We start from the raw sequence: 27875 nt of genomic DNA, 5'->3' as shown, positions 1-27875 counted from the left end.
CAGATGCACTTGATTAACTGATAATCAGCAAGTGTGAGCAGCTCGATAAAACAGAAGTTTTGGCAGTTTTGCTTGTATGGAGCGATCAGGTATGTGCTAACAAAATTACATAATTTTCCCAGGCGTGGACGTTACAGGGAAAAAAAACAACAACACAAGAGATACTGTCTGTGAGTCTACAGACCTTAAATGTTAAAGTGCATGACAGAAAAATAGTTTAGTTAAAAGACTGAACAAATATGGCTTATTTGGATAGTTACCTGGAGAAAGCCTCTTCTATCTAAAAACAACATGGGAGCACAGCTTAGCTTTGCAAAGTTGCATCTGAACAAACTTCAAGACATCTGGAAGCAATGTCCTTTGGACGGACGACATCAAAGCAGAGATGTTTGGCCATAATGTGCAGTACCATGTTTAGTAAAAACCAAGCACAGCATATCAGCGTGAACACCTCATACCAACTGTCAAGCACGGTGGGGTACTTGACAGTTGCCATTTGGATTTGTTTTGCAGCAAAAGGACTTGGGCAGCTTGCACTCATTGAGTTTATTATAAACTCTGTATACTAAAGTATTCTAGAGTCAAATGTGAGACCATCTGCCCATCACCTAAAGCTTGGTCCAGATTGAGTTGTGCAACAGCACAATGCTCCCAAACACAGCCAAGAGTCTGCAACAGAATGGCTGGCAAATAAAATAATCATGTTTTTGCCTTTGCCCTGTTCAAGTCTGGACTTGAACCTGATTGAAAAGCTCTGGCAGGACCTTAAGAGAGCTGTGCGTAAAGGAGTGCCTTCAAACCTCGATGAACTGAAACAATGGTGTAAAGAAGAGTTGGCCTAAATTCTTCCACAACCATGTGAGAGACAGAAAATGATTTCTTCCAGTTACTGCTGCTCAAGGTGGTTTAACAAGATAATGAGGGCATGGGGTGTTCTTTGTTGTTTCACTGGACTTCATAGGAAACTTTCATTTTTTTACATGACTGCCTAAGACAGGAAATGACCAGATTATCTGTCAGTGAAGGTTGTTTACAAACTGACATCAGAATTTTATCTCTCATTATAAAAGATACTGGGAGTTTTCTAACCACAAAGTGGACACAAGAATTCAAGAAGGACAAAGAAAGTAGCTTTTATAGCCAGGCACAAATGGGGGAAAATGTATTTGATTGCACTGTTTTTTTCCCTCTATTCTTCTATCTATAGAGGCTCACGTTGTGCTACACAGACACACAAACAAGTACACGAATACAAATCCATTGATGCATGCTACACACGAGTGAGCTGAGCTTAGAGGGGGTGAAGAGTCTTTTAGACTGCAATGTGAAATTCATGTGCTGCATGCTTAGATAGACTGTTAAAACCATGGACCATATGAGCACTGTGTAATAAAAGACTCCCTCAGTTTTCAGCTCACTGTCCAGACATCACACTTCACTTGATGAAATGTGCTTTTAAAGCTAGACTGTCTCCCAGTCCTCCTCTCCCTCTACAGTTCCTCCATTTCAGTCTCAATTTCAGGGTACATTATTGCCCACACTCACAGCAGCATGAGTTTCATCATGATGCCACAAAATAAACTGATTATTTACACCTTACTGCACGTGGTAATGAAAATGCTATTTTTCTTGATCGTACAGTCCCTTGTAATTATTGATATATTGAGACGCAACTGCAAAGCCGTGTAATCGTTATATTCTCTGGTTCTCCTCCTCTGCATTGTTGCGCTTCTTTCGTAAGCTCAACGGCAACCTCCAGAGATGTTGTTGTACTCAGCAGGGGGTGCAACACAAATTTTGGAAGACCAACTCCCAAAATAAAGACTCCAAAAATAACATTAAAAAGGAACAAAAAAAGGGGGTTCTGTTTTCACTGAAGTGCAATCAAGTGCAGGAGGAGCTAACCAACCAAAGATGAAAGCTCAACCTTGATGCAGTGCAGTAAAGTCTGACAGCAGGAGGAATTTTATTGTTATTGCAAAGCCAGTGTTTAAACATTGGGGCAGATTGCAGTGGACTTCAGAACAAGTTACTTTCAAATCATTTTTATTTTTGCTATATTCATCTGATGCATGGCACCGATAATTATAACAGCTATAAATAGTTGACATAATTATATGTTGGCCTGTGGAAAAAACAAAACGCAGAGACACACTCAGATGCATAGTGTGTGTTCTCAGTCTCGGTCCGTCTCCTCGGCTTTAATGTGGGCTGGAGGTGGCAGGGTGCCCCTTGGGGGATTTGAAACTCAGTCACAGTGAGCAGTCTGGGGCCAGTAGGCTTTGAAGAATAGCCAGTCATGTCCTCTTCAAGCCATTTCAGTTTGAATGTCATCATTTTCCTCAATCACTGTTATTATTTATGATCATCTATTACTAGCAGTGAACTGGTGCTTTGCATACTCATGCATTTATTGGCAAAAAAACATACATTGCTTAAAATTACTAAACCAACGCACAATGTAAGGTTTATGCCACAGCTGCCCTAAATTAACAGTACTGGTAATTACCAGAATACGTCTTTGTGTTTTTAATGTTTTAATAAAAATGTGAGTTCAGTCAATTCAGTCATTTTTAATTAGTTTTGAAGTAATACCCCCAAAGAATCAAATTTTGGGGGAAACACAGGTTATTTCTATCAACATAAGCTCTGTGCATAGCTACAACAAGGAGGCTAACTTGTGACAGAAAGCATAGTGAAAATTAACTGCCAGCTATCACTATTAACAGTATCATTGTAAGCATTTTACTAAAATCTCAGCTCTTGCATTGTACAGCCTCACAAAGAGCCTAGGTCGGCTATAGACTTGTGTAACCTGCGTTCTTCATGTCGTGAAGATGATTGATCGAGGATGTGAGAAGAGAAGAAAGCTCCCATGTATCCCATTTGCCCTTTGTGAAATTATGCCATTTCAAAATACTTCATGGTGCCTATTGAGGGCAGGCTTTGCTCTCTGCTGCGTGTGTGTGTGTGTGTGTGTGTGTGTGTGTGTGTGTGTGTGTGTGTGTGTGTGTGTGTGTGTGTGTGTTATGCCTTAGCCTCAAAATTTGGAGGCTAAGGCATAACAGCTGGAGTCTGGCTAATGACTGGCCTGCTTGTTTTGAGAGGACAGATGGACGGGTGGAAAACTGATGTCACTTACTCTCCTTCATGCCCCACTGACCTCTTATCTCTTTCTCACTCCCTCTCGCCTTCTCTTTCTGTGCCTTTGACATCCATCTGCCTCTCAAGTGTCAATATTGGGAGCTTTAACAGCAGCTTTCATCAAATTATAATGTACATTTGCAGTTTTTGCCCTTTTCAAGTCTTATCCAAGTATTAGAACAAGACTTAACACGTGTAGATCCTCCCTCTTCATAGTAGGCTGAAGGAGAGAGGAAAGTCAGCCACATATCCTCATGTACACAGGCAAATACACACTGCCCATAATAAAGAGACGTCAACCTGATCGGAGGGAAGATACTTCAAAGAACTCCAAAGATGAATGGCTGCTGCATAGGTTTGCCCCTTCTGTTAATGAAAGAAGACAACGGGGACAGAGAGACAGAAGCTTAAATCCATCATTGGTATATTCTTTATTCTGTTCAGTCAAAGTGATTGCTTTGCAACAAAGGAAGATGGAAAAACACAAGAAAGGTGTGTATTAGAAAACAAATCTACAACAAGGAATGACTTTGAAATTTAGACAGGGAACAAATACTATAATTTCTTCCCTTAAAAAATGCAATATATATTCAGTATTGAGATTTCAATCTTAGCTGTACAATAGCCTTGTGAACATCAGAACTTGTAAGAATGCTTGTCTTTCTTTAGTCCTTTTAATGAATAGATTGAGGGGGTTAGGTAGCTGTCTCCCTGTCAGTCTGTTTTGTCACAACAAAACACATTCATTATTAATGAAGGCCAATGATCCAGTGATGGATTGAAGCTACAATACTGAGCCCTGAACACTTTGTCACTGTTGTTTTTCAATATAAAAGGCAGCTTACTTCTTATTCTTCTTATTGTTTTTGTTTTGTTTTTGTTATCCTTACGTCTCTGTTCTCCCCATCCTTTGCTGTACCGAAAGTTAAATCTTATTTTTCATTGTATTAGTCTCATTGCTCTCACACAGTGGGGACTTGTGAGTTCAGCCAGCCGCACCAACCACTGATTAAGCTTCTGAAGTGTCCAAGAGCCGGGTTTTAACTTAACATTTCAGATGACTCTCTTCAGGGAAGAGGATCTGCCAACAAAATACACCCTTGGTCTTTTTCCAGCAGGAGCTCTCAGCTCCAAATATTCATGACCTCAAGCAGGCATTAGCCAGTTTTGTCTAGGCAAAGCAACACAACACTGATACCAGTGAAGCCTGGCAATCGCTGCTATGCTTAGGCTGAAGTTGTATTTCAAACTCATTCTGTATTTATGAAGGAGGAAAACAGTCACGGAGTTCAGCTTGTAAGGTTACAGCGTTGATGAGACTTCAGTGCCATATTCGAGGTCTTAAAAAAGGTTAGTTCCTGGAACAGGTAGGGACCTAGGTAAGGATGTTATTGAAGAGGAGCATCGTGAGACAGATGGAAGCTGGGAGATGAAGGTAAATTCTGATTCTGATGCTGATCAGACATGAAATGTTATCTCTTCACATTAGCCTGCCAGGGTTACTCTCGGGCACCAGATACAGATAGTCCTACCTTACCTTACCTATCAACACACATAGGAGTGTAGATAGTGTGTGTGTGTGTGTGTGTGTGTGTGTGTGTGTGTGTGTGTGTGTGTGTGTGTGTGTGTGTGTGTGTGTGTGTGTGTGGATGCAGACAAAAAAAGGTGATAGCTTGAGGGGAGCATCCAACCTGCTCTTGGTGTGCTGGTTTTCCTACACAGTTCAATAGGTTACTCTCATAGTGGATTGATAGTCGTAGCAGTGTGCAAAGACTAAACAGATTGCCGTGGTAACCACATCTGTCAGATCGGCCAATACAGCAAGTTTATCAGGTGGAGATTGACTCTGGACGGAGGACTCATACACTGGAGCCCTGTGCTTCAGCTTTCACTAAAAAGGCCCAGAGGCACGACCTAATGGATATGACGTCAATACAGAGGGAGGAGGAGGACCATTAAAAGGAACATCAGGGCAAGAGAAGCAGCCACATGTGTGTGTATTCATGTGAGTGTTTCAGGGAACAATGATGCTATAAATACAGAAATAGGGACATTTCGCATGAGGATGCAAAATATGCAAATGGAATAAACACAGGGTTTGTGGATGAACATTTTTTTTGGTCTTTTTAAAGAAAGAGGGAAACAGGTGGGGAAGAATATATTGGGACTGGATCAGTATGTTTTGTGTGTAACATTGGTAGGTGTCTGTGGGCTCAAAGAGGATCCACACATGAGTTTGAATAGTAAAATAGACGTGGGGTGCTTCTGCTGCACGCCCTCTCACGTATTCACAGATGCAAATGCACATTTTTCCACTCTGCTGGTGGATGAACAGTGCTATAAGAATGCAGACTGCATGGACTGCTCAGAATGAAAGCGGTAATGAGGACTGATGGATGGTATCGACGGGGCCAAAATTTGCAGCACTGCAGAGAGCTGCAGAGGTAGAGAGAGGAAGAGAGTTCGAAGCACTCTGGATCCCAGGGCTGCATCACTGTGCGTGCTGTTTACAAGGAGGCTGTGCAGTTTGTTTTTGTGTGAGAGTTGTGGGAGCTTCCTTTTGGAATTGGAGAAGGCTAATGAATTCAGCTTTCCCAGCATCCCCAGCTGCCTCGCGACCTCACCTCTCAATCACTCGCAATGGGTACCTTTTATTTATAGAGCCATTATTTTTAGCCCTCTATAATTTCAGCCGTCTGCCTCTTGAAGAATTAACGGCAGGCACATTGGAAGGAAAGATGGAGAAAGAAAATGAGAGAGAGACAGCCAGAAAAGATTGAAAGAATCAATTGAGTCAAGTTCATTTTTGTACTGCATAAAAGAAAATGATTTTCTTTACAACCTAGTTCTTATTTTCACAGTTTGGGCCTTCGTTTTTTATGAATTATTAAAACATTTTACTCACAGCTTAATTGGCAAGACTTGGAATGCAGCACTGAAGTCAAGAAGGTGAGACACATTAAAAATCTACATCTTCATATACTGTCTGGGACATCTCTTTGAGGCTGTAACTTTCCAAAGTGATGCTTCGAGTTGAATGTTTATGTCAGCATGCAAACATTTAGAGAAGCTCATTTCCCTACACAGCACTTTTTTGCCTAGATTTTATTACAAAATAACTAAAAATATCAAGTTATTTCCTCAATTATGAGCTATTTTAAGTTTGAGTCAGGAAGTGGTAAAATTTGAGATACCTAATTCAAAATGCCGACTTATGGGTAGCAAAGAAAACATTTGATTTGATATATATATCAAAGGCTAGCCACAAGGCTAAAACCTAACCATTTGATCCAAAATCTGCACTCTTAGTCCCAACTGTTATTTCTAGAGTCAGGAAATCATCACCCAGAGAGAGGACAAAAGTGCTGGTCAAATGTGGACTCCCAATACACAGATGAGGAAAGAAGGAAAAATGTATTGTTTCAGCAGATAGAAGGGAGCTGAGTGTCTGTGTGGGGTGGTGGCTAGAGACAGAGAGCGAAATGGATGCAGACTAACTCACTGAGAGACAATCAAGTGAAACGGGAGAATGAGTGCTGGGAACATGGTCGTTTATTCGGCCTCGAAAGCCTCCGAGCATTGGCACTGCACAAATCAAACCCATACAATCAAATCATCATTGAAGGCATCTGTGCGAACCAACCAGCACATAGCTATGGGTGACACTTCACCACAGAAATGTGGGTTTGTGTGTATGTGTGCCCAGCATCTGAGTGTACGGCCTCCTGACTGTTAGACCCCTGCCCCAAGGCAGAACCAGAGGAAAAGGAGAACAGTCTTGGCAGCCATTGAGTGCGCCATCTGTTCCCGTGGATGTGGTCAGTCTGAATTAGACCCTTCTGTATCTCTTGCACGCTCAAACACACACACAGAGATAAACAATCCCGTCTTGTTTCTGCTTGCTTTCTCATCTACTGTATTTCATGGGGCACAGTACATCTGGCTGTCCAGGCTGCCACGGCCCCCTGCCCATGTGTCTGGACTTCTGTTCAGAGGGTCCGTGGTTTCAGGGGGAGCAAAGGCAAAAAGAAAAAAGAAAAAAGAAAGGAAGGGTTGGGGCTGGGGCTGGGGAGGACTCATATCGATTCATACCCGCCAGCAACGCGCCAAGAAACTGCTTTCATAATCCTCCCTCTTAAATAATTCACCACTCGCCCTCAAAATTTCATCAGCACCTACATATAGAGAACAATCTCCCCCACAGCAGCAGCAGCAGCAGCATTTTGAGGAAGGTAGAGGATGATGAGGCAGCAGATGAGTGAGCAGGTGGAAGATAGCCTGTTGATAATATCCCTGTCAAAACCCAGAATCAGCTATCGCAGGCCACTTGTGTGGCTGCAACACATTCATCTGTGCATCTCCAGACATGACAGTATACCAGTTTTTGAGACGTGCGATTTATCAGATACATTTGACTAATGTTCAGACCAGCTGGCTGCAGTCGTAGGAGACAAATTTTACATTGTACAGCCGGCATTATGGAGCAAAGTACTCTATACTGAATAATCTAAAAGCAGAGTGCTGTTAACCATTCAACCATTCCTACAGTTGCCTCTGCAGTGGAAAGAAACAAGCCCATTTCCCTGGGCAACATATAAAATACAAAACAGGATGAAGTTATTGGAATTGCTTTGTCAAGTTAGTCTTGTTACCAGTGATTTCTTTCTCTGAGATTCTCCTGATGTATTTAGGTGGTGTCGGCAGACATCACCCTTGATCCTCAACAAGAAAGAGATGGCAGCATCCAAATACGACAACCAAAGATTAAGACATCCCCTTAGAGCCTGCCGTGGCTCAAAAGAAGGCACTTGATCTCATATCCTTTAGGGTAGTTTGGCAGGAGTGAGAACAGGAAAGAAGGAGAAATCAAGACATGCTAAAGGGGTTGTTCTGCCCCAAAGGTATGAATGATGTAGCAGTTGCCGGCAAATGCCACTAGACTAGTAACAGACTTATTGAAAGATTAATAAATTTGTGATTAAATCTGGTTTGATTTCCCTGATGCCAACGCGGTGACTTGTCAGCAGTAATGCAAGAGGCGAATAATATATTTTCAATCACTTTGTAAGTTATTAACAGTCATTATTCAAGTTGATGTCATAAAGCAGTTCAGCCTTCAGCTCAATATCTGAGCATCTTTACTTTTTACTTCTTTACTTACTTCACAAAAACTCACAGCCACTAGTAGTTCTTGCCAAACTCACCTTTAACTTTCTTTAGCATTGATAATATTATCACTATGCATGTAGACCCTCTAAGACTAAAATAAACATTGTTAAAAAAGAATTCATGTTGGATTTGTGCAGTATTGGGATGTTACGTTGCATCCTTTTGGACAGTTACTGTCCCGCAAAGTCCACGAGACTAAATTTAGTTTCCTTATGACATGCTGAGACATGCAGGTGGACAGCAAGACGGGAAATTAATTCTGTACAATAATAATATCTTTGGCTCGCACAGGCTTCTCCACTCCCAGCCATCTTTGGATACCTCCAGCAACTCAGCTGGCTACAAAGCTAAAAACGCTCCTTCCTGCTGAAGTGACACTGTTTCACACAGTGAGGAAATACTGACATTCAGTAATAATATTCTTTGTTGTTTTTTACATTGCTTTGTATATAATATGATGCACAGCAGGATCTAGATAGAAGATGGCATTGTGCTATGGTTAACTTGTTCTAAGATGAGAAAATAAATAGTCAAAAATACATATAAATATAAATTTCCTACTACGTTATATTGAAAAATTGTTATTTTTCCAACATTTCATTTATCTGATAGTGCCTACACTTTCTTTTACACTCAAAACAGCTGAAACATAAGCTATAATGGATTTATCTAACAAAGTAGTTTGAGCAGAAAGCACCTTTGTAACTGATCACATGTAATACTACTGATCATGATCCTGAGTTTTATACTCAGGATTTTGAGTACTTAGTTTGTATCCCCTAGTTTAGGATTTACAATATTTTATTATTAGTGGTATTATTACTGTTTTTATTTTGTTAATCATGATTAGGGTTTATATCTCATTCCACACTACTAATGTTAGGTTGCTACATATATGTGTGTGTAGTCTGTGTATTGGTTAGTTACTTTGTAACCCTTTGTCTTGTTATCTAGATTCGATTCACCTGTGCGTACATATGGACTTTGGGCATTTCTCTGCCTAAAATAAAGTATGCATTTGAGTCCTCGACCTCACAATTCATGACAATTACAGCCAGCAGCCACTTAAATTAGTTTTTCACAAACTCAAATAAAATGAGAGAAATTTCCATCGATCCATTTTCTTTCACTTATTCACGATAGAATACAGAAAAATATCAAATGAGGGGACAAATTGAAGGTCATTTTGAATTTGATGGCAGTAATACTTCTCAAAAAGTTGGGACATGGCCACTGTGTAGCATCCACTCTTCTTCTTCTTCCCTTCAGCCCATAAACATCTGAGGAGACCTGCAGCTGGACCTTTTGGAGATGACTGTTGTCCCGTTTTTGTCTGATATGTCATTCAATCCAAGGTCTTCCCTGAAAATGACATCATCTAGATGGGAGCATGTGTTGTTCTGAAACCTGTGTATAGCTTTCAGTATCAGTGGTGTCTTTCTAGATAGAAACTAATGCAAGATGATGAGATACTCGACCATTGTTTTTGGACTTTTGGTTGTTGTTGCAGATTTGTGATCCTCTGCCCGTCTTTATTTCTGAGAAACTCTGCTTCTCTAAGAAGCTCTTTTTATACGCAGTCATGTTACTGACCTGCTGCTATTTAACCTAATGAATTGCAAAATGTACCTCCAGCTCTTTCTTTTTTTTTTTAGCACCACTTACTTTTCCAGCCTTTTGTTGCCTTAGTCCCAACTTTTTCAAGACGTGTTGCTGTCAAATTCAAAATGAGCTAATGTTTAACAAACAGTAGTAAAATTTCTCAATTTAAACATTTGATACGTTTTTATACATTCTATTGTGAATAAAATGAGTGTTTGTGAGACTTGTAAATGATTGCATTTTGTTTGTGTTAACATTTTACACATGATGCCAACTTTTTTGGAATTGGGGTTGTAATTGGTGAGGTTTAGAGTTGCTGGTAGGTGGTAATGTTACTTAGGGTGGTAGATGTTTTCCCCTATTACCAGTCCTTAGAGAAATATGTGCAGCTGATTGCTGTGGCGTTATTGTGTTGTTGTTGGAAGACTAGACTGCTATTAATCTCCTAATCTCATCTGTGCAAAAATGTGATGAAGTAATATTTTCAGAATGTCTGTATTTTCTGTTATTGCACAGCACACATTCACATGTATGACCGTAAAGAGACGTTTTGATTGATTCTTTAATTCGTCAGACTGAATATAAACATAAAAGTTCAAACCAAGCATCAAAATGGGGAAGAAAATCGATCTAAGTGACTTTGAATTTGGTTATTAGAGCCAGATGGGCTGGTTTGAGTATTTCAGAAGCTGCTGATCTACTCGTATTTTCACACACAACCATCTCTAGTGTCTGAAAAAGAGAAAATACCCAGTGAGCAGTAGTTGACTTGGCAAAAATTTGTTGTTAATACCAGAGGTCAGAAGAGAATGGCCGGGTGCCATTCCTGTCAGCGAAGAACAGGAAACTGAGGCTACAATTCACACAAAATTGGACAACAGATTGGAAAGACATGGCCCGGTCTGATGAGTGTTGGTTACTGCTGCAACATTCAGATGGTGGAGTGCATGCCTTGTATCAGCAGTCCAGGCTGTAGGGTCTTTACCACACAATATAAAGCGCCTTGAGGCGAAAATTGAATTGAACTAAATTGCTGGTGGTATAATGAGGGATTATCTCTTGCATCCCTTAGTACCAGTTGAGTATGAGTATTGTTGCTCACCACTATTGCATTATGGCCACAGTGTACCCATTTTCTGTGGCACGCAAACTATGTCACAAAACTCAGACAATCTCAAACTCAAAGGACAATGAGTTCACTGCCCTCAAGTTGCCTCCACAGTCACCAGATCTCAATCCAGTGGAGCACCTTTTGGGATTTGGTGCAATGGGAGATTCATATCATACAGCAGCTGACTGATGCTAACATGTCAATGTGAACCAAAATCTCTGGGGAATGCTTCCAGCGTCATGTCGAATCTATCTAATCTCTGAATTAAGGCATTTTTGAGGGCAAATGGGTTTAGCTATCACTTCTCAGGCAGATTATTTAAATTTTTAGTTGATTAAAGTCTTTTGTCTACATGAAATGCAAATTAAATGCATAAAAAATACAGCCCAAGTTATAACAAATGTATTTTAAAAATGGGAAAATTCCATTGCAATGACTGTGCTAAATCTGTGAGTAATTTGCTCAAGGTTCTGACTAGCCAAAACGTCCAACTTGGTATTACATATCCAGAGTTATTTCTGGCCATCGATATCTCATAGCTCAGTTCAAACAACAGAAAAGATAACATAATATTTGGACATCTGCTGAGTGGGTGATCATTCATCAGTGAGCAAAATGGCCGAGCATATAAAAAGTTTTGCCTGGTTAGATGAGATAAGAAGAGGACAACGAACGAACCGTGCACTTATGTAAATGCTTTGCGCATCCCGCTAATATCTTTAGTACACGTGCATCTCAGGCACACGCGTCCCTCTACACTACCCTGCCAGTTTTATTTTTACACCAGCTCAAGTGATTTGAAATTTAGGTGAAAGCACATTCTGGGTCTTTGTAGATCGACCTACATATTACAGTCGAGGACTTGGTCATTTATGACGCTTTGTTTTGCTAGACTGCAGTATCAGGAAGGGAAATTTATGTTCCAGTTTTATGTCCTTATCCACAGCAGAGTCATAACACTGAGCGATACAGGGCTCGGCCATGACCGCGTGAACTTATCTGTCTTAAAGCTTGGAAAGACATTATGTTCTATTGTCCACATCCAAGATTGCAGTATCTTGCACAATATGTAATGTCTTAAACAGTCGCGCTTGACTGTTCAGGCACTTGAAGGTTTCATTTTGTGCATAGTTGTGGAGCTGATCGCACTGCAGAGCTCACGGTGGGGTGCTAGAGTTTTGTGGGTGTGAGAGAGCTCTTGGCTCGACTTTCTCATGACATCTGCAGTTCAAGTTCAGGATTTTGTTTCGGATAACGTGTGATTGTGGTTAGTCATCGCATATCGATAACTTCAGTGTTATTCTTCGGCAGCTCCTGCAGCCCGCAAGGTTTTTAAATTCACATTCCTAGCAAAGTATAAATGCCATGTAAGGATCAGGCGAATATATTTACACGTCTTATGAAGTCATAATCATGTGTGTCATTGTGTTTACTTACACGTAATGCTCGCACAGTGAGAGGGGGGCACATCTTTAATTTAATCTTTGCTTTACTTGAACTGCTGCTTTTTTTTATTGTCAGTGCCAAGCCTACACTACATTGAAATCTTAAAACCAGCCTATGAGTCATTGCAGGTATTGATGTCTGCACTGTTTGGGGATTTTATTTTATAGTCATATACGTCCTTTTTGCGATATAACCCGTATAACCTGTAGCATCTACTCACTTTTACTGATGAATTAACTGTAGTGCAATAAATTATTTGTTATTCAAATACACACATGTACATGTATTTTGCTTCCGTTGAGCTTGCAGTCGCCTTTATATGATATGGCGTATGTAACAGCATCTGTACACTTACATTCAATACTTTATTTAAAGTGCTCTGTTTTCTGGAAGTACTCTGTAGTTATGATTGGGGGTAAAGTGTGTTTGCTGTAGCTGGAAAGTCTGTGGGGCAGAATTTAAACCCAGAAAATATCCTCGCGTATGTGTCAGCTTTGGTTCTAGGCTCTGTTCCTGAGAGCTGTCAAATATGATATCAGTGTGTCCCCGGTGAGAAGAACAGCCAAATGGGATTTTCAAACAGGAAACTAGAAGGATGAGCTTTCCTCTTGTCCATACTCACAGTATATTGCACTATACAGTCCCTGTGAGATTCTGCCTCTTTGTCTTTGTCTCGCCCCCTCCCTATTTCGATTTTCTTCCGTGTTTTCCTTATCCCCTGCCTCTCTCTCGGAGCAGTGAAAAAAAGAACTTGTGCATCGCCTGCGCAGCACAAGGGAGGAGTGCTGTAACTTAATTTACCCTGCCTGCTAAGTATTTCATCCTTGAGCTCTTGGACTTAAAAAGAAGCTTATTTGATTGTTCTTAACTTAAGCTTCCAATTATATCTCATTTTCTTTTCCTTAATAAACAATTGCAAGTCGTTTTTGGGGGGGCAAAATCTCCGCCAAACACATTGAGACACTACCTGTAGACTCCCCCCAGTGTATAAATGAGGTATACATGCAAAGCAGTTGTAGTCTCTCAGGGGGCTTCATGTTCAGTGTGCCTGCAAGACAGTGAGCTCAGCTTTATCAGCCCATTACTGTCAGCTAGAGTGATAACAGTCCAATGGAGACGCGGGCACATATACATTTGCGCGTACACATTCCTACCGCATACTTCATCATTGCCCAAGGCCAAGTTATTTCACTCTTCCACTTCTCTCTCAGGCACAGTGGAAGTATTAACTTGTAAGGAGATATTTCTGTGTGTGCGAGGGTGCTTTCTGCTGTGTAATTCCAGCTTTTATGTATGGCTGCGCAAGATAAGGTAAAGAAAAGAAGTTCGTTCTCTTACATAAAAGAACTCAGGCCTAAAAACATGCTGTTATTAATAGCAATGTTCCCCGAAAGAACCGGCTGAGTCGTCAAGTAAGGGCCCCGTACAAAGTGTTGTGTCCTCCTGGAATATGTCCAGAGATGTTTGAGGAGCACTGGAGCTTATTGCAACACATGATTGTATCAGCACATAAAAAGGCCACTGATTTTGTACAATGCTGAGGACTTGCACAACAGGAGCACCAACTCTGTCTTACAATCTTGCCAGATTGCAGGAGATCGAGTTGCTCCTCTGTGAATTTCTTTTTGACTGACTTTTATTGCATGGGATGTGATTTCCTTACAGAATGGGGGTAACTCTGCCTCATTTGGAGAAACAAGTGGGTCATGGGAGGATCACATATTCCTGTGGAGGCTCATTACAAAAGTATCTATGACTCAGCTCTCGTCTGCGCCCCTATTTTCCTGTAGTAGATATGAATTTATGCAAAGTTTACACGCGTTTCCTCCTCTGTTGCGCTTTCTTTTCTCTCCCGCTGCGTTCCCCTGGCTGTCCACTTTAATTCATTTACAGAGTTATTCATGTGAACTCACAGTCACAGGGTAGTTAGTTTGGACTTGATTTGTCTGAATCCCAGTGCACAGGGTGCGTATCAATTTGAAAAGCAAGGCCGTGAAAGGACACCGGCTCACAAACGCCCACTGCCTTGTTATCTCCTTGTTCCGTTCTTGCATTGGGATTGAGTGAGAGCCCCACATAACTGTTTTTCCATTCTCTTTTATGTCTCTCCCTCTTTGTCTGTCTCTGGCTGTCTTGTCCTATCTTTCACTCACTCTCCCTGCCTCTCACACACACTCTCCAACATAGCATCCACTCATTCTGACACTGTCAGCAAAGATATTCTTCCGTCATACTCAAGAAACTCAAAACTACTTTTTTTGTTGTTGTTGTTGTTGTTGTTGTTGTTGTTTTTTGCTGCACTCGCCATCTCCTCTTTGCTCACACCCGCAGCTTTCTCTTCTCGTTCGCTTCCCTTGCAACATATCTGCCCTTTCCTCTTTCTTTCAGCTCAGCGACAGAGCCTGTCGCCACAGAATGCATTCCACCAGCTGAAGGGGATGCGTCACATGCAGTGCAGGCTGCATGTGCCTGTCACAGCCTGCCCCATCCACAAGGTTCTTCCACAGCCCTAAAATAAATTGTTCCATTTTAGCCCTTGCATGATAAAAGCAGTTCTCAGGGAATTTAAGAATAATTCAGCACAAATTTGATCTCAGTTCCCTTTCTGTTCCTGTTGAGAGAAAGAATTGATCCACGTGGTGGTGAGAAAATAGAGGAGAGAGAGATGGTGGTGAGAAAGAAGAACGAGGATTGAGAGAAGGTGAGAGGTGGTGATGAGAGGAAGAGTGATCTGAGAGAGTGAAATGGATATTGAAATGCTAAAAGGGGAGACAAATTAGCAAAGAGAAGATGAAGTGGGGTTGGAAGACAAAGGGGAAAGAAAGGGTAGAGATGATAGCGATATGAAAAATGTTACATTAAAAAGAAGAGGAGAACGACGGCTGGGGTTAAGTGATGTAAGGTAAAAACTGATGATGTGATAGAAGCTGTGATTAATCATATGAGGCCAGTTTCGCTAGCTACACACAGGCCTGATTACTCCCAGATCTGTTAAATCAAGAAATCACTTAAATAGCACCTATGTGACAAAGTGATGTAAGCTAAAAGATCTCTAATAGCAACACATCAAGCCACAGTCTAAAGAAACAGATCAGAAAGAAAATAATTGACATCTGTCAAAGGAATAATTATTCATATTTAGGGGTTTGTGATTACAGTGTACCAGAGTGAGAACATTATCCACAAATGGAGAAAATTTGAAACACTGATGAAACTTCCCAGGAGTGGCCGGTTTATCCAAATTACTCGATGACGCCTCCAGGAGGTCACAAAAGAACCCAGAACAGCATCTAAAGAAATGCAAGCCTCACTTTCCTTAGTTAAGGACTTTTTAAAAAATATTCCGTGGACTGATGAGAAACTTGACTCCCTTTACATCTGCTGTAAAACTAGCACAACATTTCATAAAAACAACATCAAGCCAACAGTTAAACATGGTAGCGGTAGTGTGATGGTTTGGGGCTGCTTTGTTGCGTCAGTACATGAACAAGTTGGTATGACTGATGCAACCACGAATTCAGCTCTCTACCAGCAACTCCTGAAGGAGAGTCCAGCCATCAGTTTGTGCCCTGAAGCTCAAGCGCACTTGCAGCAGGACAATGTTGGGAAACGCACCAGCAAGTCCACCTCTGAATGGATTCAAAGGGTTTTGGAGTGGCATAGATAAAGTCAAGATTTAAATCAGATCGAGGTGCTTGGGCATGAACTTAACAAGCCGTTCATGCTCGAAAAACTCTCCAAATTAAAACAATTCTGCAAAGAAGAGTGGGCCAAAAATTCCTTTACAGTGATGTGAAAAACTCATTGCCAGTTATCACAAATGCTTGATTGTAGTTCTTGCTGCCAAGAGCAACATAACCAGTTATTAGATTTAGGGGACAATTATTTTTTTTCACATAGGGTCAAGTAGGTTTGGATAGTTTCTTTCTCTCGACAAATGAAATCATCATTTAAAAATTGCACGTTGTGTTTACTCAGGTTATCGTTATATTAGACCCTTTAGATTTATTAGGTGACAAAGAGAGAAAACTCTGTAATAGGATATGCTACCAGCGTATATCAGGTGAGACAACAAATACATTCACGTCCAGATTTTTCTTTATGACAGTTTCAAACTACAGCATCTGTGTCACACTGAGGCACAAAGCAGCCTCCACTGCACTGTAGAAAATACAAAGACTAAGCTGAAATTCGAGAAGCAAAAACAAGATGAGCAGTCATCTGAGAGGGAGAAACTGAAGCACAGTCAAGACAAACATTGACAAAGAGATGGATTATGGAAGAACGGCTGCCAAGACACAATCTGTACAACCATTCGCAGAGCTGTAATGCTCTGATGAGAATCTCCTGTCTTTTGTGTTATTGCACTGCATTCTTAGTAAAAGGCTTTAGTATAGCACACTAAAAAAAAAAAGCAAAAGCACACATACACACACAAATGCACAGAAGGCTATTTCAAAATGTCCCGAGCAGTAATGCCAGGCTATTAGAGTTAACTGCTGACCTGCAGGAACAAGAATCGACAGCCATCTCCCTCCCTGCATCTCTTTAAGCCCCCAGTCTACTGATGGTGCTGCTGGTGCACTGTTTTGTGCAGTCGTATATATGTAGATGATTGCAGGTGGTAGGTTGTTATATCAAGATTTTCACCATTTGGCTTTAAGAAAGTCTGACAGTTTTAGGCTTAAAAGCAGCAAATGCACGCACACTCTGAAATAACACTCTCATTGCGAGACGAAGTGGCTCATGGGGACTGTGTCGGGCTGTTGTTGAGTCACTGTATTTCAGCTCAGAGTGAACAAGCAGCCAGTCGGCCTCTCCTCCCTGCCCTGTCGCAGCAAAGTGGGGTCCACACACCTTGACAGGATAATAACAGCAGCCGCGCATGATATCGAGCATAATTGCGTCGCTGTTTGTCATTTATCAAAGGTTTACCCAGCTGACATTTTCCCAGTGTGATGTGGAAGATGAGGCTGATTTTGATGAAACTGTTTGAAAGGTCATGTTCAGAACTAAACCGTGTTACGGGACTGACTGTCACCTTCCCTGCTAAGCTGCATGCAGCATTAGACTATTCAAACGGGATTGGAGATTTTCTCCAATACCTTTGTTCTATTCTTATAGAGCAAAAGCATCTGAGAATTCTTCTTCTTATTGGAAATTCTTATTATTATTGCACAGTGAGTCAGGATTTCACTGTACTTCTATTTTAATTCACTCTAGAGTGGGGGTGGATCCAGATGAAAACCAGGAGGACCGCATTTTTGAGGTAAGCGCAGTTGTTTCTACTATAGATAAATCTTTTTTCTAAATTCACTATATTTATTCATCCTCTTGTTTTTCTTTCTGGGATCAAATTTTGCCTTTTTTAATAGAAATGTTTATCAGCTTCCTTCTTTATGCACCACATATTATGTGACTGTCAAATAACTGGATTCGGCTAAATATTCCAAATTGATCCTTTTTTTAATTGGTGCTTTCTAAATCCTTCTCAGCACAATTTGCATTGATGTGCAGGCATCGCTTCTCCAATCCCATTTAGAAGATTGTATATTAGTGCCACTGTTTATCGATGGGTTACGGCAAGTTAATTGTCATTCCGTGTGCTTTAACATGCTGAAGCTTGAACATCATTGCAGTCTGTTTACGAATGTATCTGATTTGTTTCAGGGGGCTACTCTAGTTAGAAAGAGTGCACATTAAGCTTAAGAAAATAATGCTTCCAAGAATATGCTCAACACCAAAAAAAACAAGTATTGGCCCAACAGCTTCTAATATTGACTGTCACACAGTCACTTACATTTCACTGTGTTACAAGAAGTGATTCTGCCTACATACGCATTGTGTCGCACTGGAAGCAGCAAGCTTCGCTGAACATGTGAGAGAGGGCAGTCACATGACTATAAAACTTCGAGCGGTTTTGTGGTCAACACATTCTTCTTTCACACTATTTCTTATTTAAATATTGAGAACTGTACATTATAGGGATTTACTAATATGTATAATTTCTGCAAATATTGTACTTGCAGCATATCCTTCCATCCTCTCCTACTGACACATAATGGGCGTCCAGCCTTTAATCTTGGGTCTGCTGTTTATTTTAAGACCACATGGCATTAAAGTGAAGAACACTTCAAGAGGAAATGCAGTTTCGCTTTCGCTTTGAGTGATGGTCTGCGCAATATCCAGAACAGAGCACAACAGAGGCCCTCTGAGTGTGGCCTTTTGTTGTGCATACACCCACCCTGCCATCGCTGCTTCCCAGCAGCTCGCCATTCACTCTCTTATTTGAACCGACGATTATCTGCACGCTATGAATGGGACAAGGTCTGGGCATCTCTCTGGTATCAAGCGGCCAAATAGATAGTGTGGCCAAGTAAAGCTGGAGGAGGATCCCAGTGGGGAGACGAGCTTTTTTATTTCTTTTTTTATGGAAACAGTTGAATGCATGCAAGACCAGAGCAGTTGTTCTTACTGTAATGAGGAGGGATCTCTATTGGTAGTTCAGTTTTTGGGAATAGGATTTTCCCTTTATTAGGTCTGACCCTCTTGTTCAAGCTGTGGTCATGTGATATGGCCCTGCTGACCATGCACAGGTGCAGGTTTTCGGCATTTCCATCAAGCACCGTATACAGCCCACGGCAGACGGGCTTTGTTTGTCGGCGAGTAACATTGGTTCTCTTCTGGTTTACAGATTGCTACAGAGAGGCTAGACACAACACAGGGCCTGTGGCACTCTCTCGACTACAAGTATCCTTTCACTGCTTTTTTCTCCAAAGCACTCTCACATCTGCTTGCACTCACAATAATTAACGCAGCGCTCTGTGGAGCCCTACTGTTCTGTGAGTATCAGAAAAAAATAGTGCTTCATTACATAGACTTTGAAGAAAGACCCTTATCTATCAGGACAAACAGAAAGTTCAGAAAGAACGTGTGTGGCCTGCTAGCAAACATACACTGTGTATGACCTCCTTTGTGCAGCTATATTAGGACCATTTGCACACATGCTCTCATTGTAGTTTCCCTGATATAAACGATTCTTTAGGATGCATTTATCTAAGAGGCTCCTCATTTTCAAGTCAACTTTGAAACACGATTATCCATGTGACTTCTCTCATGTGACAGTTCTCAGCAATCACGTCTTATGAATATCGTGACTATTAAAAGAGTACTCCAACAATGCACTCCTTTTCCAGATAGAAAAGCAGCAAATATTATATTATATCTAAAATCTAATATTTAAATTATTTATAATTCATTTCTGTGGACCAAAACTCCACAGTCTTTGCTCCATGCAAGAATACATTTTGTACATTCCTTTGCCGTTATTAGATAAATTCACAGGTTGCATTCAGAAATTTACTCCATTGTTCACCTTTATTTTATTTTGCAACAATCTGGAAAATATATATATTTGCATTTGGTAAAGGTTGATGTTCTTGTCTGTAGCAACAATAAATAAAGGGCCAGTCAGCTATAGTGACTGTCTGAGGATAACAAAATCTGGCCAGGACCTCTAAAGTCCATTTCCAAAGCAAACAGTTTGCTTCTCTGTCAGTCTTTATTCTAAACAAAGTTAAGGGTTTACTAGCTGCAAACTTATTCTGTGTTGAACTTCCCTCCCCAACTGCACAATAGTATGTGTTATTTCCCAAAGTGCTTAACTATTGCCGCCTCTGTTGGTGTTAACAACGTGTTAAGATGGTCTTGTAAGCAGAGAGTGTAGTTGGAGAAGAAAAACAGTTGTACTCTTTGCAGGAAGATTTCACGAGGATTGCATTAAGTTTAAGCTAATTGAATTTTGCTCCCTAATGGATTCATGACCTGGTGCTTGGTAAGGAGCACATCATCTTACTTTATGGGCTTTATCTCTTCTGCAAAACAGTGCAATGTTGGATTGATGGCATCATCATTAAGAATAGTCATTTAATGCGTAATTGAGGTTTTGTTTGTTTTTTGGGGGGGGTTGTGCTTTTTAATTGAATGAGAGTGCAGAAATGGCATTATCCCGGCTACGTAGCTGACCTTTGATAATGAAACAAATCAGGCTACAAGGTTAATATTATTTTGGCAGCATGCAAAATATATTTAAATACATTTTTTTATACCGGCACCCATGAAAATGAATGGGTGAGTGTGTTCAAACATGACTGATAGTTTAATACAGAGTTTTTTCCCTTCTTCTCTTTGATGTAACTTACATTAAAGCAGGAAGAGTTATAAATAACATAAGTAACTCCTAAACACTCAAAAGGGTTATATAATTATCTATTTAAATTTTATAGGGATATCTAAGAATATGAAATAAATGTTTCTCAAAAGTTTGTCTCTTCTTTACTGATCTCACAGAAAGAGATCAAAAAGGAAAGGAAGGTCCCTGTGTCCCTCCTTTCCTGAAAAGTCATGGTCCGCTCATAACTATTAAAATAAGTAGTATAAAGTGTGTGTGTAGTCTGTGTTCTTGTTACGTCTTGAGACACATTGAAACAGTAGCCTGAGACTGTGAGGTATTAAATATGTTACTCATGAACAGTGAGAGCTGGTATGTGTAGTTCTGAAACCAGATACGACGAGAGAGGGTAGATCTGACTGTAAAACTGTATATTGGCTAACAGTAACAAGCTACACCCTGAGATTAGATTAAACAAACATGTTTAAACAATTACTAATTACTAAAATTAGTAATTATTTTTGCAGTAAAATAACCGTTTTCTAACAATTGAAATGAAAATATCACATATTTATTTAAACTTATATTAAAAGAATATTAAATTGAAATAAAAGGGACCTGTCGTTTGAAGGTGTACAAATTAAATTCTTACCACCAAACACCACATTGCTGATCCAGCCGATGGATCAAGGCATTATTCTCACATTTAAGGTGCTTTATATGTAAAACACCCTGCACCACCTGCCTTTGGATGTACATAAAATAATAAAATAAACATGCTTTCTAATTGATGCTTTTTCACCTATCACAGGGGTCCTGGAACGTAACCCTCACGATAATAGAGGGAATAATTATTTTATACTGCCCAGGGTTTTTTTGAAAAACTGATCATTTTTGGATAAGGGGATAGAGTGCTAAGTTATCAGCTAATGCTAACAGGTTTTGTTAGCAAGGCACATTAATATAATACTGCAGTCTATGGAAAAAGAGCTAATGCTAGAATTTCAATCACCAAAAAGAGAGCTCAAACTTTGTGCATATGCCACTGATAACATTAACAATGTAGGAAGTCCTGACTGATCTATCAAATGTTGCTGATATTACAGCAATATTTTTATGTATAAGTATGTAATATCAATATTATGATATTACATATCTTTTTTTTTATCTGATAAACAAAAATTTTAAAACTAAAGAAGAGATGCGAGAAACACCCTTCAGCCATGTTGTCTGTCGGTCTTGCATAGATTGCTCAGCAGATTTTGAAAAAATTATGCAATTTCGCAGCAGCACACATTTAGCAGATGTTTAAACCCTCAAGTATTGGTCTTAAAATTCCTTTACTGGTTGAGCTCTGACTAAATTCATTTCATGTAAACAAGTGTAAATGGGGTCATTTTTGCTAACATTTCAATAAGTCTGTCTTAAGTTTTAGTCTTGGAAAATCATTTCAAAGGAGTTCATTGTGACATATTTTACTCTGAGAACTGTTTTTAACAGGCAGTATTGGTTTATATTTCAGACAGATTAGAAACCATAAAGTTTGTAAAGGTTGTAATTAAATTCAAATACATGTAGCGTTCAGGCTACTAAACCACAAAACACAAGCAAGGTGGATGTGGTTGAGTGTACTGAGAAATTCTCTGATCTGATTAGGACATATTTCCGTTTTGTTTACGTGAAACGGTTTCTTCTTTCTAGTTTTGCAGCTTCCATTTAAATGTTTAAGACATATTTAGATGTTAAATATTGACTTGAGAATGAGCAGTGGGTTAATTTGATAAAGAATTATATTCACTGACCAAATTTTAAATAATAGTAATCTACTGTCTCTGTCTTATGCAATAGCTTCACCAGTAGCCTTGTGACAGACAGACTGTTCTTCACTATTTTTAAAGAGCCAGCTAGCCAGTCCCTACATGTGCTAGCATGCTAACATTTGTATGATATGTCTGCTGGTTGCAACACACGATTAAAAGCCAAAAAACAGCACGAACTGTACTCCTGCCATGGCTATATTTAAAGCTTATAATATTGGGTTAACTTGCACATTTTAACAGACTGTGTGTTTTTACCAGACCTCGTGTATATATCATGGGTTTTTGGAATCATGTAAAGCATGCAATATGACAGCGGGCGAGAAAAGAGGAGATGAGAGAAGCAGGATGAAAGGCCCGACCAATGTATCCTATTGATGAGGAGGAAAAACATATTCTGAAGGTGCTTTGAAGTGGACCAGGTGAGAGGAGCCTCAGCCGGAATCCTGCTGCCAGGTAATTGAGCCTCAACTTGGCTCACCATCTGCATCATTGAGGCACACTGCTGCTTCCTTAACTGTTTCCCCGTCAGCCTGGCTTTAGGGTTCATAAGGACAAGCACTCATTCTGGGGGACATCAAAGCCTGTTTGATCTTTCCAGCTGAATTGGTTTGCATACTGTGGCGTTAGCCCAGCAACCACGTTTTTGTTTTGGATCTGGAATCCCAGAAGCCCCCCATGTCTTCTCCCGTGTTAAAGAAGTACAATGCCGTTAATTACATGGGTGTTCTGTGGCTTGAAAATCAAGTCTAGGCGTGTTACCCATATTTTTAGCATTACAAGGCTAAACAATACCATACAACAAAGAAGCACCAAGTAGAGCATAGTGGCACCCACTGTAAATATCTCCTCCTTACATTTTGATGTTATGTAAGAAGTGTATACGTATTCATTATGCAATGCAATCAAAGTCTGCAATCATGGAAATTCCCATGTCTTTAGGAGAATAAGCAGTACTGAGAACAGTGGGTGTATCAGTGGAAGGGGCTAACAAAAGGCCATGCATCTCATGGCCTTTAATGAAGGAGGCCAATTCAACTCAGTCCTCTGAGCTACAAATGTACAGTAATTGTACTGTCAGTAAGGTATATTTTGACGTTTCACACTCCTGTGTGCTTTTGTACTCTCTGTTGTAGATGCTGCTGTCTAACAAAGTTATCTCTTCCAGGTTGGATGAGTCACTGACAGATAAACTTAGGGATATGTTATCAACTCAGTTTAAAAAGAAAAAACACAAAGCACAAACTGCCAAGGCAGCTCATCCTCTTTCTCTTGACAATATTTTCTTTAAAGATAAAACAAAAATAAAAAACATGACAGCTTGACCCTATTTGACCTTGAAGAAGAGGTCAGAGGTCCAAAGTAATACACATATTGAATTCCCTATATGCCTATATGTTCTCAATGCAAACAATGGTGGTAAGAAACATAGTTTTAAATAGCTCTATATAACATTATCATCACTTTGGAATTCAGATCGAGGTCAGAGGTTAAATGTGACATGATATTTTACATTTTTATACAGTATTTCTATGTCGACAGTACACACCACACTTGTGAGATACTTCCTAATTTATAAGCCTTTTTGTCATTTTTCTACCTATGAATGAATGAATGAATGAATGAATAAATAAATAAATAAATAAATAAATAAATAAGTGGGCTTTGAAGTACTTGGTGGATGTACATGAAATGGATGTACATGAAATTTTAATGGATTGTTAACTGGACCCCACTCTTCACCCCTACAAAGTTTTATCAGAATACTGTGCATTGGTGTTGAGAGTGTGATGAGTTAGGGTAACTGCAACTTCTGTCTGTTCTCTTGTTTCCTCACTAGTTGTACCACTGGACGTTTTTGTTTATTAATTGATTCGCATTTCATGTGTAATCATTAAGGCTGCCTGTAACAGCGCTTGTATTGGACATTTCCGACTACAGCGTTTGCTTAAATGTTAAAATACTGGTAAAACAATGGGAAAGTTTGTCACACAAGTTATAAACAGGCTATTTACAACCAATTTCTTAAATAGCATAAGTAACTTACGTTAGATAAAAACAGTGTGTTGTTGTTGGAGACGTTTTGCGTGCTATGTTCTAGACCATTTCTTAGAATGACTTGCTGAAATCTGTGTTGGTTTCCTGGCAAACATAGCATGAAAAGATTTCATGAAGCCCCTGAAAAGCAGCAAGCGTTTAACCAAACCACACTAACCTGCTTTGTAGTTTCTGAACTCTAGTAGCTGATCACATGTATTATAACTCTAATACTTGCCCTAACTCATGAAAGGTCAGTAAAAGGTTACCTGCGGGTTGTGCAGCGTGGGACTTGTGCTTGCTGTGATGGTGGCTGAAGCAGCAGTTGGTCTTCTACCCCCACATAACTACTCAGCATCTTTTCACACACACACACACACACGCACACACATATAATCTGACACCATTGTGTAGCAGAAAGCAGAACCAGCAGTTATAATTACCATCACTGTCGAGTATCATGCCAGCATGGAACAGGAGGACGCAGTGCCAACAGGAAGACAACTCACTCAGGCACATCCCAAGGAAGACATTATTCTCTCCTTTTCTCCCTCCTTAGACCCCTCCCCCCTTTTCCCCTTGTTTCTCATTTGAGACATTTTATGAATAAATCCTGTTAGCTGCCAGAATGGTGCTTATAATTCCAACCTCTTGCACATTTTCAACAACAGAACCCGAATGGTGAGAGCTGGTACCAATTTCCATATTAGATTATTTTCCACTTACCCTTGTTCTTTTGTACGCATGCCAGAGGACTGTGCACTTGTGTGCCACATTAGTCCCACATTACTCATAAAAGGCAGTGAGGTACAAAGGTTGACACTGATGGCACTGGTAAAATAGGAATTTGTCCGTTTTTTTTGTTGTTTTTTTTCCCCTCCAAAGCAAAAATTGAGGAAAGTATGACCCCTTGCAGAAAGGTGATTATAAATTAGATGCTAGCAGGGGGCTCCGAAATGTCACAAACATACTCACCTCCACTTTTCAGACCAGAGCTTATAAATATGCCACTGTTATTGTTTAGTTGCCACCTGCACCGCTTCGCTTCCACCGTCTCCTCTCAACGCTGATCGAAAATCAAAATGCACATATCTGCACTTTATCACATTTATAAGGCATTCGTGACCTTGCCTCTAGTTTCAATCAACTGCAAGGCTGACCCAGTTTGCTGAAACTAGATAACGACCCATTTGCTACCTTTCCTTTTTTTTTTTCTTGAGCAAATTATTTTTATCTCGATTTTGGCTCTCATGCAACATCCCCTCCTGGAAAATCTCTCTGTGTTGCATGGGAGCTTTTATTCCTTAAGACAACAACTCAGCTGACAAAAGCTATGTATATTAAATATGCTAACAGCTTAAGAATCTGGAACAAAAATAGCTCAAGTACCTAAAGCTTGAATGACTAATATCCCAGCTCTCTGCAGTGTGCCATCTTCAAAACGGAAGGCCAACTGCACTGAATGCCAGTAAGCTGACAGTGACCTCATAAGGGAAATAATACACTTTCATAATGTTTTTTTTATTGCTTTGAGCACAAGGGGACTATGATTTATTACACTTTTAGATTTGCATCTCTCATTTCTGTCTTCATATATAAACAACTGGAAGTCTGATGGCTTAGATCTAAAACAATTTGCAGTCACACGCTCAGTGATTATGTTTATGATAAACTGCAGTGATTCACTTTAACCACTTCTTTCTAACAAAGAGTTGGGCTTTCCCTCGAGCATCAGCTGCTAAAATAGGAAACCGACCATACCAGTTAACGCTTTACTGGAGTGCAACACCAGTAACATGTAAATTCCCTGACCTTTTATCCTGCACAGGTAAAACACCGTATCTGGTTACTGTCCTACTCATTCTTTCAAAAAAAAAAAAAAAAAAAAAAATATATATATATATATATATATATATATATATATATATATATAATTAATCTGATATGTGCTTTAGTGTTGTTAGCTATTATTGTTATGACTGTGGAGCTGGAGGACAGGCTAGACTACAACCGACCATTTCACCTTATTTTGTGTTTACAGTCACTGACACGTACACACGTTTTGAACAGTCCTTTAACAATGTCACAGATATCTAAAGCCAATGCTGACTCATTGTGGCCCCCCGCTGACTGAGTCACTGCCACAGTGTTGTGGTGTATTTGCCAGAGTCTTCAGTAGCCCCCGTGTGCAGGAGGTAAGACTTTTTTTCTGTGTTTACAACATGCCAGAAATATTGAGGAACATATGAGTTATTTGCCACTCACAATTCAGGATGATGAAGAAGAAGAGCTGTGTGAGATAGAAGCAGGAAAAAACACCCTGGATTTGGGGGAAACGGAGAGCCAGCAGGGATCGTCCGAAAGCGATTCTGCATCCGAGCACCAAGAGGACCTGCTGGACGGAGATCTGGGCCTCGGCACTGCTCCAGCTCAACCGAGGGAGGCAAGCGGCTCCAGTACTCAGCTCTAACCTCGTCTTATCAGCTATTGCTCCCTGATGTCAAAACCCCCACCTCCCACAGTGAATGGAGGTCACTGGTCAGGACATCTGCCAACAGCTGACTGAGAGTTAGAGTTTCAGTGGTTCCCAAAAGGTCATGCACTCCCCCTGTGCTGAAATGCACGCAATGACACAGTCACACAGGAAGGGAGAAAAACAATTACAAAGGCCACCGCTCTTCCTATTGCAACGCTGATGATTTCCTTGTCTCAAACTGGGGAAGTTAGAAACTGAAATAGAAATGTTAAGTGTGCCTTTCACCTTTGTCATAAAGCAGTCATAAAAATAAATAAAGGTAATATGTTAAGTCACAGATTCATTATAAGTACGGCAGCTACATGATACACGGTTACGTAATGCCCGAGTTTCAAGCTTTAGGGAGAATTACTCATCACTGTACTCTGTGATTGAACACTGCAGTATTTCCCTTAATCAGCTGAAATGGTATTTTCTTGCCAACTTTGCTTAGCTCTTCCCCAGCCCCTTATTAAACTTTTATTGCACTGTTTTCTGCTGCAATCCTTTTAACTGATTCAAATGTATTCTGCTAAATTTATTACCACCCCCACCACCCCATCTCCCTCCATGTCTTCCTTAGCATTCTTTGCTGTGCAAGAATGTATCCAAATGGTTAAAAGTACTAACAGCTTTCAGGGGGGAAAAAAGATTATTTGCATGTGAAGTTTCGCTCCAACTGCTTTAATTAAAGATTGCACTTTGCTGCTTTCTATGTGCATCACTGTAAATCTCAGGGCCCCATCTTTTTCCCCCTTGAGTCAAACAGGGGTGTTGTTTACTGCACAAATACGATTTGTGAAGGTTAGGCTGTACGAATATGCAGATGGTTCGCCGTGTATTAATAAAGCCATTGTCCTTGAA

The 27875-nt window shown here is 40.2% G+C and overlaps 1 long non-coding RNA gene and 1 pseudogene across 3 annotated transcripts in view; one reads left to right on the top strand and one right to left on the bottom strand.

Moving 5' to 3' along the window:
* Nucleotides 1–27875, top strand: part of LOC146701884 (sodium/hydrogen exchanger 9-like) — a 66395-nt pseudogene extending 38520 nt beyond the window's left edge. The window contains exons 13-16 of the transcript XR_014922249.1: nucleotides 17696–17741; nucleotides 19167–19222; nucleotides 26586–26691; nucleotides 26769–27875. The product of XR_014922249.1 is annotated as a sodium/hydrogen exchanger 9-like (transcript). The remainder of the gene's footprint in view (nucleotides 1–17695; nucleotides 17742–19166; nucleotides 19223–26585; nucleotides 26692–26768) is intronic.
* Nucleotides 445–26827, bottom strand: LOC146701885 (uncharacterized). 2 transcript variants are annotated; one of them, XR_014922250.1, is made up of 3 exons: nucleotides 26762–26827; nucleotides 3445–3510; nucleotides 445–3364 (listed from the first exon to the last, which is right to left on the bottom strand). It is a non-coding gene; the product is annotated as an uncharacterized LOC146701885 (long non-coding RNA). The 2 variants fall into 2 exon arrangements; XR_014922251.1 differs by adding an exon at nucleotides 24766–24854 and having other exon boundaries at nucleotides 445–3510; nucleotides 26762–26814.

Source organism: Copadichromis virginalis, linkage group LG9 (assembly GCF_057382275.1).
Source record: "Copadichromis virginalis isolate Kocher_CV1m ecotype Utaka linkage group LG9, C_Virginalis_male_GT1.1, whole genome shotgun sequence".
In the NCBI taxonomy this organism is placed as follows: Eukaryota; Metazoa; Chordata; class Actinopteri; order Cichliformes; family Cichlidae; genus Copadichromis; species Copadichromis virginalis.
The sequence above is the reverse complement of the archived record's forward strand: the minus strand, read 5'-3'. Positions and strand labels throughout refer to the sequence as shown.